This window comes from Gossypium hirsutum, chromosome A12 (genome assembly GCF_007990345.1).
Source record: "Gossypium hirsutum isolate 1008001.06 chromosome A12, Gossypium_hirsutum_v2.1, whole genome shotgun sequence".
NCBI classification, from domain to species: domain Eukaryota; kingdom Viridiplantae; phylum Streptophyta; class Magnoliopsida; order Malvales; family Malvaceae; genus Gossypium; species Gossypium hirsutum.
In genome coordinates, this window is record NC_053435.1 from 59,523,313 (window position 1) to 59,536,983 (window position 13,671).

Genomic DNA, 13,671 nt, shown 5'->3' on the forward strand with positions numbered 1-13,671 from the left:
TCTTGTGACTGTGATGCAAGTAGCTTAAAAGCTGTGAATGTAGAAATAAATAATCCAAAGTTCTAAATATGTTAAATTAAGCTTAGTAACACCTCATACTCGACTCCGGCGACGGTCTCGGGCGTGGGGGCGTTACAAGACTTCCCACACTTCTTAGGACACATAACCACTCAAGCAATAAATTATTTGTGTCATTTTCTTACACAACTAAACATTTATGTGCAGCCTCCTAATGGTTCCCATGCTCAAGACCTAATACTTCTAGGCCCAAAATTCCAAGCGTTACATTCATATTCATTGAGAGATCGTGCCGGAGCATGGTTGAATGCTTTACCACCAAGGACAGTGGCATCTTGGAATGAGCTTTTCTAAATGTTTTTGCTATGGTATAATCTGCCTAATATGAATGCCAAGCTTAGAAATGACATCACATCTTTTCGGCAATCAGAGGATGAGACGTTGTATGAAGCTTGAGAAAGATTTAAGGAATTGCTTCAGAAATGTCCAATGCATGGATTCCACTACTGAACATAGATGGATATGTTTTATAATGGATTAAACATACATACAAGGCTAGTAGTTGATGTTTCTACCAATGGTACCTTGTTGGATAAATCCTATAATGAAGCATATGAAATTATGGAAAGGATAGCCAACAATGATTATCAATATCCTACCACTAGAGTTAGGACTGGCAAGAGAGTTGCTGACATTGTGGAGCTCAATGCAATCACTTCATTGACAGCCTGAGTATCATCTCTAGCTAACATGATCAAAATAATGAAGAAACCAGTTGTAGTTCAGGAGATGAAATCACCTAAACTATTGTGTATCTATTATAGGGAAGATAACCAAGCTTTTGTGTATTACATGAGCAATTTTAATCGTAATAATAATCCATATTCCAACACCAATAATCTAAGGTGAAAGTAACACCAAAAATTTAGCTAGAATAATCAAAAAATGGGAAATTCCAACAATATTATTAGACAGAATGCCACAAGTGCACCGCCTGGTTATAATAAACTTATGCAGTGGTAGAATGTTCAACAAAATTCAGAATCATCTTTGTCATTGATTGAAACTTTGCTAAAAGAATACATGGCCTAGAATGATGACGTGATCTAGAGTCAAGTTGCATCCCTAAGAGCCTTGGAAAATCATGTGTGATAGATCGCCAATGCTGTAAATTTGAGAGCTCAAGGAGCATTGCCAAGTGATTCTGAGAATACGAGATCACAAGGAAATGAGCTTTGCAAGGCCATCACTTTCAGAAGTGGTACTTAGTTGAATGAAGTTGTTAGAGTTGCCATTGTTGAAGAGGAAGATTTGAGTCTTAATCAAAGATAGATCGCAAAACCATCTGAAAAGCAACCTACAACTTGAAAAGCCGAAAAAAAAATGTTGTAGCAGAATCAGACCATGTGGTCAAACTGAATGCCACAACGAAACAATAGCAGCAGTCTAAATGAAGGCCACCACCACGTTTTCCTCAGCAATTCCAAAATTCCAAGCAAGATTTTCAGTTCAAGAGATTATTGGATGTCTTGAAGCAACTTCATATCAACATATCGTTGGTGGAAGCTTTGGAGCAAATGCTCAATTACATAAAATTCATAAAAGATATATTGTCAAAGAAGCGACGATTGGGAGAATTTGAAACTATTGCTCTCACTGAACGGTGCATAGCGATGTTGATTAATAAATTACCCCCAAAGTTGAAGGACCCAGGGAGTTTTACTATCCTTTGTTCAATTGGAAATCATTATGTTGGTAAGGCATTATGTGATTTACGAGCAAGTATAAATTTAATGCATATGTTTATCTTTAGGAAGTTGGGAATTGGAAAGGCAAGACCTATCACAGTCATGCTGTAGGTAGCCGACCGATCTTACACACATCCAGAAGGTAAAATTGAAGACGTACTAGTAAGCGTGGATAAATTTATTTTCCTAGCCGATTTTATTATTTTAAAATGTGAGACTGACAAAGATGTGTCGATTATTCTTGGAAGACCTTTTTTTGCTACAGGAAGAACTTTAATTGATGTGCAAAAAGGTGAGTAAACAATAAGGGTAAATCATTAGAAAATTACTTTCAATGTATTTGGTGCCTTAAAATATGCCAATGAAAATAAGAAGTGACACACCATTGGGTTAATCAAAACAATAGTGGAGGAAGAGTTTGCAAAATTTTGTCACGATAATTTTGATGATGATGAAGATCTATTTGATCTAGGTGAAGCTGAAATGCTTGTAGAACTTGGTGAAATCATGGAGACCAAGTTTACCAAATCATGCTTACTTGGACACTAAGCAACTCAATTACCAACCATTTAACCTATTCAAAACACCATTAAAAATGCTCAAAACAAGCCAAAACAACATCTTAAGTGCCTAACCAATGTACCCTTATTGATACCACATTTTAAATCTTCAAACATATCAACAAAACATCAACCATTAAAAAACTTACATTCATGCCAAATTAGCCAATATTTAACTGACATTTAGCTACTGAGGCTACCAAGATTTAAGCTAAAACACATATCAACACATTAACCAGACTACATACCAAAACATAGCTTAAACCAAAACCATATATGCAAGTAACCATCATTTCACTTTAAACAAAAATATCATCACATTAACAAACCTACTATCAACCAAAGACTTCCTAGGTACATGCCATTAAAATTTAGACCATCACCACACTTGAGTCAAGGATTTATTATTGGATGCTGAGTCGATGGTAAGTTGAAATGTACCTAACCTGCGCACAGAAAACAAAACTGTACATTGAGTATAACTTAGTGGTATTTCTATTATTCGAACGATTTAACTTAGTATAAGTGATTGAAATGTAAAAATGCAATATGTAATGTTATGAACATAAGTTTTAGATCAATAATATAAATTTGCTCATTCTTTATTCTCATCCTCAAGATTTCACATGTTCTAATACATGACAATGGCATTCCATGTAACATTTAATAATTCAACTCATGCAATGGCATGATTCATCTCCTTGTTCAATACATGAACTCATTTCAATATTCACACCTTATCACATGTCATGATACATTTTTGTTCCTCCAGGATGTAAGGCAAAAGGTCTATCGTGAGCTTTACGAAGTATCAACTCTTTTAATTTTGCAACATCTAGAACACAAATACGATTATGAAACCTCAAACAATCACAATCATCAATGTTGAAATTTTCTATTGTACCATCTTGAGCCATTTCTCTTTTCTTCGTAATCTTGACATCATCTAATTGTGCTACTTTGATCTGATTAAACAATACTGGTTTGATTTTCAATTTGAGCATCAAGCTTCCAACATTATTGATACTAAGTTCAGCAAACATCACTCACAATTCAACTATTGTCTTCCTGTCAACGTATCAGCTATAACATTAGATTTACCAGGATGGTAATCAATAACAAAATCATAATCTTTTAGAAGTTCAACCCAACGTCGTTGTCTTAAATTCAACTCCTTTTGAGTTAGGAGGTATTTAAGACTTTTGTGCTCGGTATAGATGTGACACTTTTCATTGTATAAATAGTGTCTCCAGGTCTTTAGAGAGGAAACCATAATAGCTAACTCTAAATCGTGCATCAAATAATTGCATTCGTACATTTTTAGTTGGCAAGTTGCATACGCGATCAATTTCTCGTCTTGCATCAAAACAAAACTGAGACCACTAAAAGAAGCATCATTATAGACCACAAAATCCTTTCACGATTTTTGTAAAGTTAGAAATGGCGCTTCAGTCAACATTTATTTCAATTTCTCAAAACTTTCTTAGATTCATTGCTCCAAATGAATTGAACGTTCTTTTGTAACAACTTTTCCATCGGCAAATCTATCTTCGAAAATCCATTTACGAATCTTCAGTAATAACCAGCCAAACAAAGAAAACTGCGAACCTCTGACACATTCCTCCGTGCTTTTCATTGAAAATGGTCTCAATCTTTTTCGAATCAACTTTGACTCTATCCGCCAAGATAACATGCCCTAGAAACACAACTTCTGATAACCAAAATCCACACTTGCTAAGCTTTCCATATAACTATTTCTCTCATAACAATTGCAAAATGATTCCAAGGTGTTGCTCATGCTCGGATTCAAATTTTGAATAGATGAAGATGTCATCGATGAAAACTGTGACAAATTGATCCATATATTGTTGGAAGATATGGTTCATGAGATATATAAATGCTGCAGGAGCATTAGTCAATCCAAAAGCCATCACCAAGAATTCATAGCGGCCATAACGTGTACGAAACGTCGAATTAGGTATGCCAGTATCTTTTACTCTTAGCTGATAATAACCAAACCTCAAATTGATCTTAGAAAAGACAGCAGCTCCTTTTAGTTGATCAAACAAGTCATCGATACGAGGTAGAGCTTATCGATTCTTAATTGTCAACTTAGTTATTTGTTGATAGTCTATACAAAGTTGCATCGAGCTTTCTTTTTAATGAATAACACTGGAGCTCCCCAAGGTGATATACTAGGGCGAATAAAGTCACGATCCAGTAAATCTTGCAATTGCACTTCAATTCTTTCAGCTCTGTGGGTACCATACGATAAGGAGACATTGACACTAGAGCCTTACCAGGAAACATTTCAATTGCGAATTTAACCTCTCGATCTGGTGGTAGTCTTAGTAATTCCTCGAGAAACACATCATGGAATCCACAAACAGTTCGAATCTTACCGCTTTAATTATCACCAAAATTCAAGTTGATAACATAGGCTAGAAAAGCATTATAGCCTTGATTGATAAGTTTATTAATTCGAATTGCTGAGATGATACAAGTTAAACCTCTTGTTTGAACACCATTTACTTCAATCATGTTACCATCTTCACTCTGAACCACAAACTTCTTTTTACAGCAGTCTAGAATCACTCCATGTTTAGGAAGCCAATCCATGCCCAAAATCAAATCAAAATCACAAAATGGCATTATCAACCAATCAACAGGGAAGACTATATTCTGTATATCTAACGGACATCGCCTACAAACCTGATCCACTAATACAAAATGCTCCAAAGGACTTGACACAACTATCGATGCCCTAGACATCTCAGATTTTAAACTTTCAGATTTACTAACTCAACATTAACATACGAGTATAAAGATCCCAGATCTATCAAAGCATAAACAGGTTTTGAATGCAATAAAAAGATACCTGCCACAACGTCAGTAGCATCACCATCCTCAGATGTCTGCACAACATAAGCTCGAGCTGGTGCTCTAGCTTTGACTGGTGAGTAACAACATCTCCTCCCTTTCTAACACCACCTCTAACGAAAGAATCACCACGACTTGTTCCACGACCCCTAGATGCAGGTACAGACCTCTAAGAAGAAACATGGGTAGATTCTCATTTCTTGGACACTCACAAGCAAAATGCTCCGTAGATCCACAACAAAAACAAGCTCGAGTTAGCTTCCAACATTCACTATGATGCTTTTTCCCATACTTCTCACAATTTGGAATGTCAATATCTTTGGATAAACCTCGCACACTACCTGTAGATACAGTTGATTGTCGATCACGATTTCTATCGGGTCGGTCAAACTTAAAAGTTGATTTCCAACCACCATGAAATTTTTTAGTTCATTTAGGTTAGATGTGAACTAGCAACTCTAAACCATTTTCCAACAGTGCGAGTAACCTCCACCTTTCTATCAAGATCTAAGGCCTGTTCCACAATCTTTGCCCGTTCTACTAGATTTGTAAACTTTGTTATTCGATGCAATACCAACTGTACCTGAAGGTCATCACGTACTCCACGGAAAAATCATTTGCAAATTCAATTTCGAATGGCACAAATTTAACAGCGTGCTTACTGAGTCATAAAAATTCTCGTTTATAATTAGCCACTGACATCCTACTCTATTTTAACAATAAAAACTCGTCTCTTATCTTCGAGATACAATTCTCCAACGTATTTCTTTTAGAATTCCTTTTGGAAGAATTCCCAATTGGCCTATTTGGTAGGTATGTGGCATGTTACTGACCCCCAATTACACTTTCACATGGGTTGCATTCAAGTTGTTTAGTGGATTCAATCCAAACGTCAACCACTGAGGGATCAACCCCAAAAACTTAGTCTCACCATATCTCTACAATTATTTTATTACAGCCTGTCAAACAATAGGTGCAGGTACTATAGCAGAAGTAGTTACCGCAACACACTGAAAAGCATCAGTGATAACTCGGAGTAAATTTGAATCACCTACTCCTTCATTCTTACTTCACTCAACATTAGGTTGTTGAGCACCAGTTGGGTTAACATTCAGTGTTATCGATTAAATTTCCTCACAATCCTCAGTATACTCATCCCTAGAGTAAAACTCTTCTTCAACTTCATTATCAAATTCGTTTACCATCTTTTAACTATAAAATAAAAAATATATATAATTCTACATCCAAATCCTGACTCAACTCGACTTAACTTTGGCATATACCTCTAGACTCAATTCTGAGCTCAATTTAGTTTGAGAATCAGCTAAATCTGTATCTCTGATACCACTAAATAAAACACCCCTAACCCCTCCCCATCGTTAGATTAGGGTTATGGGCATTATTAAAAAATCAAAACAATTAATCAATAATAATTAAAAATGCAAGCTAATTATTAACATTATATTATACTGTGGCAGGTCATGACAGTCTAAGACTTTCATACTAGAGTCTTACACAGTCGAATAATGAATCAAGCTACGCAATGCTAAACTTGGTATTCCACTGTCTACACTCTTATCACTATTTATCCCCTCTTGAAAGCTAGAAGTTGGATACAAAAAAGGCTATTCCAATTATTAGCATCAGAGTGTTGAACCATACTATGATTACCACTACCTTCGATGATATTAGTAGAATGACCTACTTCACTTAATTCAGGCTTGCTAATTTATTCAAAATCAAAGTAAAAAAAATGCTCTTACAGCCTTTAATACGATTCTAAAGATCCCTAAAACTAGCTTATGAACAAACATGGACTAATTTGGAACAATTCTGAAAGTCTTAGGGAAATCTCAAAAATACTTAGAACCAGGGGACACACGGCCATGTGGCTAGACCATGTGAAACGCCTTAGACCATGTAACTTTGGAAGTTTGGACACACGACCATGTCTTAGCCCGTGTAACTCACTGAGTTGAGACACACAGCCGTGTCCCAACCAATGTCTCTGCCCGTGTAACTCATTGATTGGGGTTACACGACCGTGTCGCAGATCGTGTGGCTTTTAACATGTGTGACTATTCTACACACCCGTGTGCCAGGGCTGTGTACCTCTTGAAATAATCTCACATGGATATGTTGCAGGCTCTACGTCAGCACGTGTGGAATCTACACCTATACTGTTTTACAACATGATCAGGGCACACGTCCGTATGTGTTACACGTTGATGCGTGATATTCGTGACAGATTTTAATTATTTATAATGAATCATTCTTGAAACTAACTATTATCACGATGAAGGCAACTGTACCTATTGAACAGTAGTATAGTTTTAGCAAGGCTGGATTGTCGAACCCAAAGGAACTAAAAGTACTAGTAATGACTGTCTTTTTATTATCTAGCCTAAGAATAATGGGGTTGGTTTTAACTAACTAATTAACTAAACTAAGAAATCACGGAAAATAGAATTGGGGAATTACATTTTGGAAAAATGATTGAATCAAGACAATACCTAAGGAGAAATCCACCTAGACTTCACTTGTTATTTGACTCTAAATCGGACGATTTATTCATTTGACTTGATCCGTAGAAATCCCTAAGTTATATTATTATCCTTCTCGAGACTAACAACATCTAACCCTAGGTTGAATAATTGAAATCTCTTTCTAATTAACTCCATAGGGTTGTATTAACTCGATCTATGGATCCCCTTATTAGGTTTCACCCTAATCTAAAAAAATCTTGTCACCTTATCTCTAGGAGCGCAATCAACTCCGCTTAAGTATGACAAATGTACTCTTAGACAGGGTCTATTCCTCCTCTGAATAAGAGCTTAACTTGAACCAATATCCTGGAATATCAAGACAAGAATTAAGAACACATAATTAAGAACAAGCCAAATATTTATCATACAATTCAGATAATAATAACAAGATCTATCTTAGGTTTCATTCCCCTTAGGTATTTAGGGGTTTTAGTTCATAACTAAAAAGGTAAACATCTTAAAAGAATAATGGATACAAAACATTAAAAAAACCCAAAACTCTTGAAGGGAAATTGAGGGGAGATCTTCAGTCTTGATGATGAATCCGACTTCTGAGATGGATCGATCGGCTTTCCTTAAGCAGTTCCCTACTTCCTTCCCTGTGTGTCCCTTTTTCCTCCTTCTCCAGGGTGTATTTGTAGGCTTTGGAATGCCTAAGAACCTCAAAATTGCCTTTTTTTGAATTGGACTAAACTTGGGCTCGACAGGGACACGCCCGTGTGCGATTGCTTAAGGCCGTGGTCAAGCCTATTAAATAGGCACGGGCGTGTGGTCCACCCGTGTGACTCGTTCTTCGATTCTGCCAAATTGACACGGTCGTGTGGTCTGCCCGTGTGAAAAGGTCTAGGCCGTGTTGATTTCGTATGTTGGCCCATTTTCTCTGTTTTTGGCCCGTTTCTCGTTCCTTTCACTCTCCTATGCTCACCTAAGTATAAAACATGAAATTAAGACATTAGAAGAATCAAATTCACCAATTTTAAGGAAAAATAATCCATAAAATGTGCTAAGCATGGGATAAAAATATGTATGAATTACGATTTATCAAATACCCCCACACTTAAGCATTTGCTTGTCTTCAAACAAAATTCTCAACTTATAATCAAAATAAATTCTTCTCAACTTATAATTTCTATCGATAATATCTCAAAATAATCTATAGGTAATCATACATTGAAAATTCAATTGAAAGAACATCAATGTTTCAAACATTCCAAGTTGAGCATTTTATCATGAAAACATAGGTGTCTCCCCTCATTTAAGTAATTACCTTTGATTCAAAATGTCACAGAGTTTCACATCCTCACTAAAGATTCACTCAAATCACTCTAGGTGCTTAAGGACAATAAATGAAGCACTCAATAGTCAATAATGAAAAGTCATTACCATAGGCTTGCATGAAAATCAGATCTCCACCACTATAAATTGAAATGAAACATCAATCAAAAGGTCTTTAGAGGGTTGTAACGTGGCTTTGGTTAGGTGGTGTGGCACAAGCTGAAAGAAAGGGTTAGAATCGATATTGAATTGAAAAATTGCCTAGCTAGAAAAATAACTAGTCATCAATTGCTACAACAGAGCTTTTTTTCTCAGAATATGGAATTTAACTTCTTTAGCTCAGAAGATCACTACTACTAATATGTATACATGTATATATATATTTAGGAACAAGTCAAATTACAAAATAGAATAAAACATAGTTAAGCAACTATTCCAACTCAAATCTCGACAAAAATAGGGATCAAATTAATTCAGGGGATTTCAACAATAATGAGTTATGGGTTAATATTGAGGGTACATCAATGAATGGGTTGTTAGGCTCAAGGGGGTTCACTAAGGGTTAATTGTGAAGGTAGGCTTTTATAGAGTGAATAGGTTAAACCTAAGTGCCTTTCTCATTTTGATATATCAAATCAAATGGTGTGGTCTTGACATGCATAACCAAGCAAGTTCTAGAATAACAATTCAATACTGACATGCTCATAATGAAAGTGAGCATGAAAGAATTAATAGATGCTGTTGAAGGCCCAAGATCTCACAAAAATTATGGCTTTTTGATGTTTAAACTTGTGAATTCCAACTCAAAATAATACCTAAACTTGGGGGAACAACCTAAAAGTTTTTTAATTCTTCAAAAATCAACTTATCATGCTTGATTCCTTAATGTCGTAAAGTTTAAACAATCAATGCATAAATGCCTATGTTTTAATTCAAGATATATCAATAAACATTATAGACTAATTGGAATTTATTCTAATAATGATATGAGAAAATCACATGAGAATAAAACAAAATTCAGGGATTTTTCTGATATAAAAATGAATACCCCCCACACTTAAGATGTACATTGCCCTCAATGTACAAAGATAGATATATAGAAAAGAATATAAAAATAAGATAGGGAGACAAGTGAAACTTCCTGAGTGATGAATGAATTTCCTTGAACTAGAGTTTTGGAGAATAATCGGCGTGAGGATGGAGGAGGATACTCCGGCGGTGGTAGAGGTTCATTAGTCCATAAGTCCTACGTCAAAAGAATATTATATCTGAAGTTGGTTATGGTCGTGGTCAAGCAGGACATGGTAGTCGTGGAGAACCTTCCCCAGTGGAGTTTCGAGTCCCTGAGTAATAGTGAGCTTTGGAACTCTTTATAACTGTGATAGAATCAGGAACTCTTTTAGAAAATATATAAGGAAGAATAATTACTCGATAGGAAATAGCCAAAATTCAAAATTGTTAAATAAATATTATAAAACCTAATAAAAATAAACTTAAAGAAAAATAAAAAGTAGTCCTAAAGTAGAATAAAAGTAAAAACATAAAATAATAAACAAAAGTTTTTAAACATCTTCATCGCTAGATGGTTCGGGAGGTGGGGGTGGCGATGAGATGTGGAAGTGCTAACAAATCTGGTGTAGTGTAGCATCAATGTGATCGAAGCGCTAAAAACATTGCTACTCGAATTGAGTTAGGCTCTCAGAGATGTTAGCGTATGAAGCCGCCACATGAACTAGACGAGAGGTTGGTGGTGGCTGAGACGGTGGGTCATCGTGACATGGAGGGACATCATCACTAATGTCTTCGAGGGCCTCCTTCTCGGTGGATTGGGCTAGACGGTACTAAAGAGGGAAGGTGCCATGTCGTTTCTCGATCATCTTCATACTTAGCATGCTCGAGATGCCCTATAGGGACATCTGGCCCATGAGAGTGAGGGAGGATGATTGGGCTGCTGTGTTGAGGATCCTGAAGTGCCGAGCCAATTGTGTCACATAAGGCCCAATGGAGATAACCCCCTTCCTATGCCGCTCCGTCTAATGTTGAATGGCGAAGACAATGAAATAAGCAAAGACTATGATGTGCCCATGTGACATACACCATAGAAAGTAGGCATCGTGAGTGTTGATGACGCCAGTGCTCTCTCTCTTTCTTGTTAACGTGTGAACCAAAATGGCGTGTAAGTACCTCAGAGATGGAGGGAGAGCCGATGCCTTGGAACAGCTAGGATTGTAGGAGGCAACGCCGGGGGTGAGGGTGTCCCAACACTTCGAGGGAGAGTAGTGGATGTGGTGGTGGAGAGTGTCGAGGTCGTTCTCAGCCCTAAACAACTCTGTATATAGACCCAAAGCGATTCTGAACTCTGGGACGTTAAATTGGCAGATTAGACCGCCGAGGCAAAATTGGATTGTTCCCGGGTCATCAAAACGGTCCATCACGGTCTGAAGATGGAATGTTGAGCATAGTTTCATATTCAATTCAAGATATATCGGCTCGATAATCTCAATGAAAAGCCCCCAAGGGTTGGTGGTGAGGAAGGCCCGAATTATATCCACGAGTTGGACTTGTTCTAGCGCGGCCCAGTCTATACAGCGACCCACTTCCAAGGGTCGGGCCCATAGAATCTAGAAAAGTTCTTTTGGGGCCAATGAGGAGCTGCAGGAAAGGGTGACGAATTTTCGTGGTAGGACCCGAGGAAGATGATGCTCCCTTCCTTTTCTTCGAAGCAGGGACGTCGGCTTTCTTTCGTTGTGAAGATGACATGGTGTACCTGTAATGGAAATTGAAGTGGAATGTGAATATTTTCCATGATGCTTACATATTAACCTATACTATAATAGCCAAAGTAAATGTGCCAAATAACCCTATGATAATAAGTAATAGAGATATCTAAAGAATGAATTTGTGTGGGGTTAATAGCATGAAACCCATAGAAACAATAACCATGAATGAATGTAGCCTAATATACTGACTAAGAAAATAAAAAAATACAAAAACAAAACTCAAAAATATACATTTATCTACTTAACTATGAATGTGCACGTAAAATAGTCAAATAGAGCATAGTAATCATGAAATGAGTAAGAACTTCAACATAAAAAGGATGATAACTACTCTAGATACGAAGTTTGAGTGATAGAAAGATGAAAATAATATGAAAAGTGCAGATTACTATGATAAATAGCATTAGAAATTAGTAAAATAAAAGAGAAAAGAGCAAACAAACGCTAGAAAGAGGAGAATGAGCGTCAAAAATGGGGTTGCAAGCGGAGCACGGGCGTGCTAGGGAGGCCGTGTGGACTTACAACGGCTAGGGTTAGGGATTTTGGGTGAGGGAGATGATGAATAGTGAATGGTATTTATAGATTTTTGGACACATGGTCAGGGAACACGCTCGTGTTCCCCAATTTTTGCCCGTGTGATTCGCGAATTTTGAATTTGGGCACATCTGACAATTTCCCCAAGCCCGTGTACCTTGGGTGTGTTAGTGCGGACGGCCATGTCGCACAGCCGTGTCTGTGTTTGTTCGCTTCTCCCACGCCTATGTTGTTTTGGCAGGTTCGCCCACGGTTGCTTGGCACGGACGTGTCGTACACCCGTGTTATTTTGACAGGTTCTGCCACGATTTTAAAGCACGGGCGTGTCGCATGCCCGTGTTGTTTTGGTAGGTTTGCCCACGGCCATGTCGCATGGTCGTGGTGATTTATCGTAGCCCGTGCTGGGGAAAATATTTCCCTTATTTCCACACGGTCCTAAGCACACCCGTGCTCTTGGCCGTGTTTGCTTTCGAAAGCCTATGTTCCATGAGTCGGTTAGTATGTTAGATGTAAAAACTAAAATTTAAAGAAATTAATATTGTTAGTGCTCGGGTTGCCTCCCGAGAAGTGCTTATCTATGGTCTAAGCTCAACTTACCTTTCCATTGAATGTTCATGGTGGTTCGAGGAGTTTATACTCCTCATTCCTGCTGTGAATCTCATCAAAATAAGGTTTTAGGCAGGTATTGTTTACCTTAAAAGTGCCAAACTTGGGATAATTTACCTCGACTGTACTGAATGGAAAAATGCTAAGTACTGTAAGAGGGATTTCTTCATTCGGTTTGGAAGTGATAATGTGAGGATCTGTGGCATCTAATAAAACTTTATCTCCAACCTTAAGTTGATTTGGAAAGGTATTGAGCTTGTTCTGGCGTAGTTTTGGTTTATCATGTGGTATCAGTTTATGTGTCTGCCATTCATCTATGTCCTCAATTTGTAGCATTCGTTCTTCTTGAATAGGTCATCTACTATTGCTTGAAAATGGCTCATGTACTTTCTTCAAACTCACTTCCTGCAAAATAGGTTGCACCATATTGTCAGTTTTAGTAGAATGGTTTAGACAATCACCTTCAATTTTTGATGTGTTGCCAGAATTACGAGCTTGAAGGGTGATTGTTTCGTCTCCCACACGATGTGTGAGCTCACCTGTGCCAACATCAATAATCATTCTTGCAGTTGCTAAAAAGGGCATTCCTAAAATCAAAGGGGTGTTGCTATCCTCCTCTATGTCTAGAACAACGAAGTCAACGGGAAATATAAATTTATCGATTTTAACTAGAACATCTTCAATAATACCCCTAAGAAATCTTATAGTTTTATCTGCTAATTGA

The 13,671-nt window shown here is 37.2% G+C and overlaps 1 non-coding gene across 1 annotated transcript; it reads right to left on the minus strand.

Annotated features, from left to right (window-relative positions):
• Nucleotides 1-411: 411 nt before the first annotated feature.
• On the minus strand, nucleotides 412-518 carry LOC121211869 (small nucleolar RNA R71). Its single transcript, XR_005907086.1, has one exon. It is a non-coding gene; the product is annotated as a small nucleolar RNA R71 (small nucleolar RNA).
• Nucleotides 519-13,671: the final 13,153 nt, after the last annotated feature.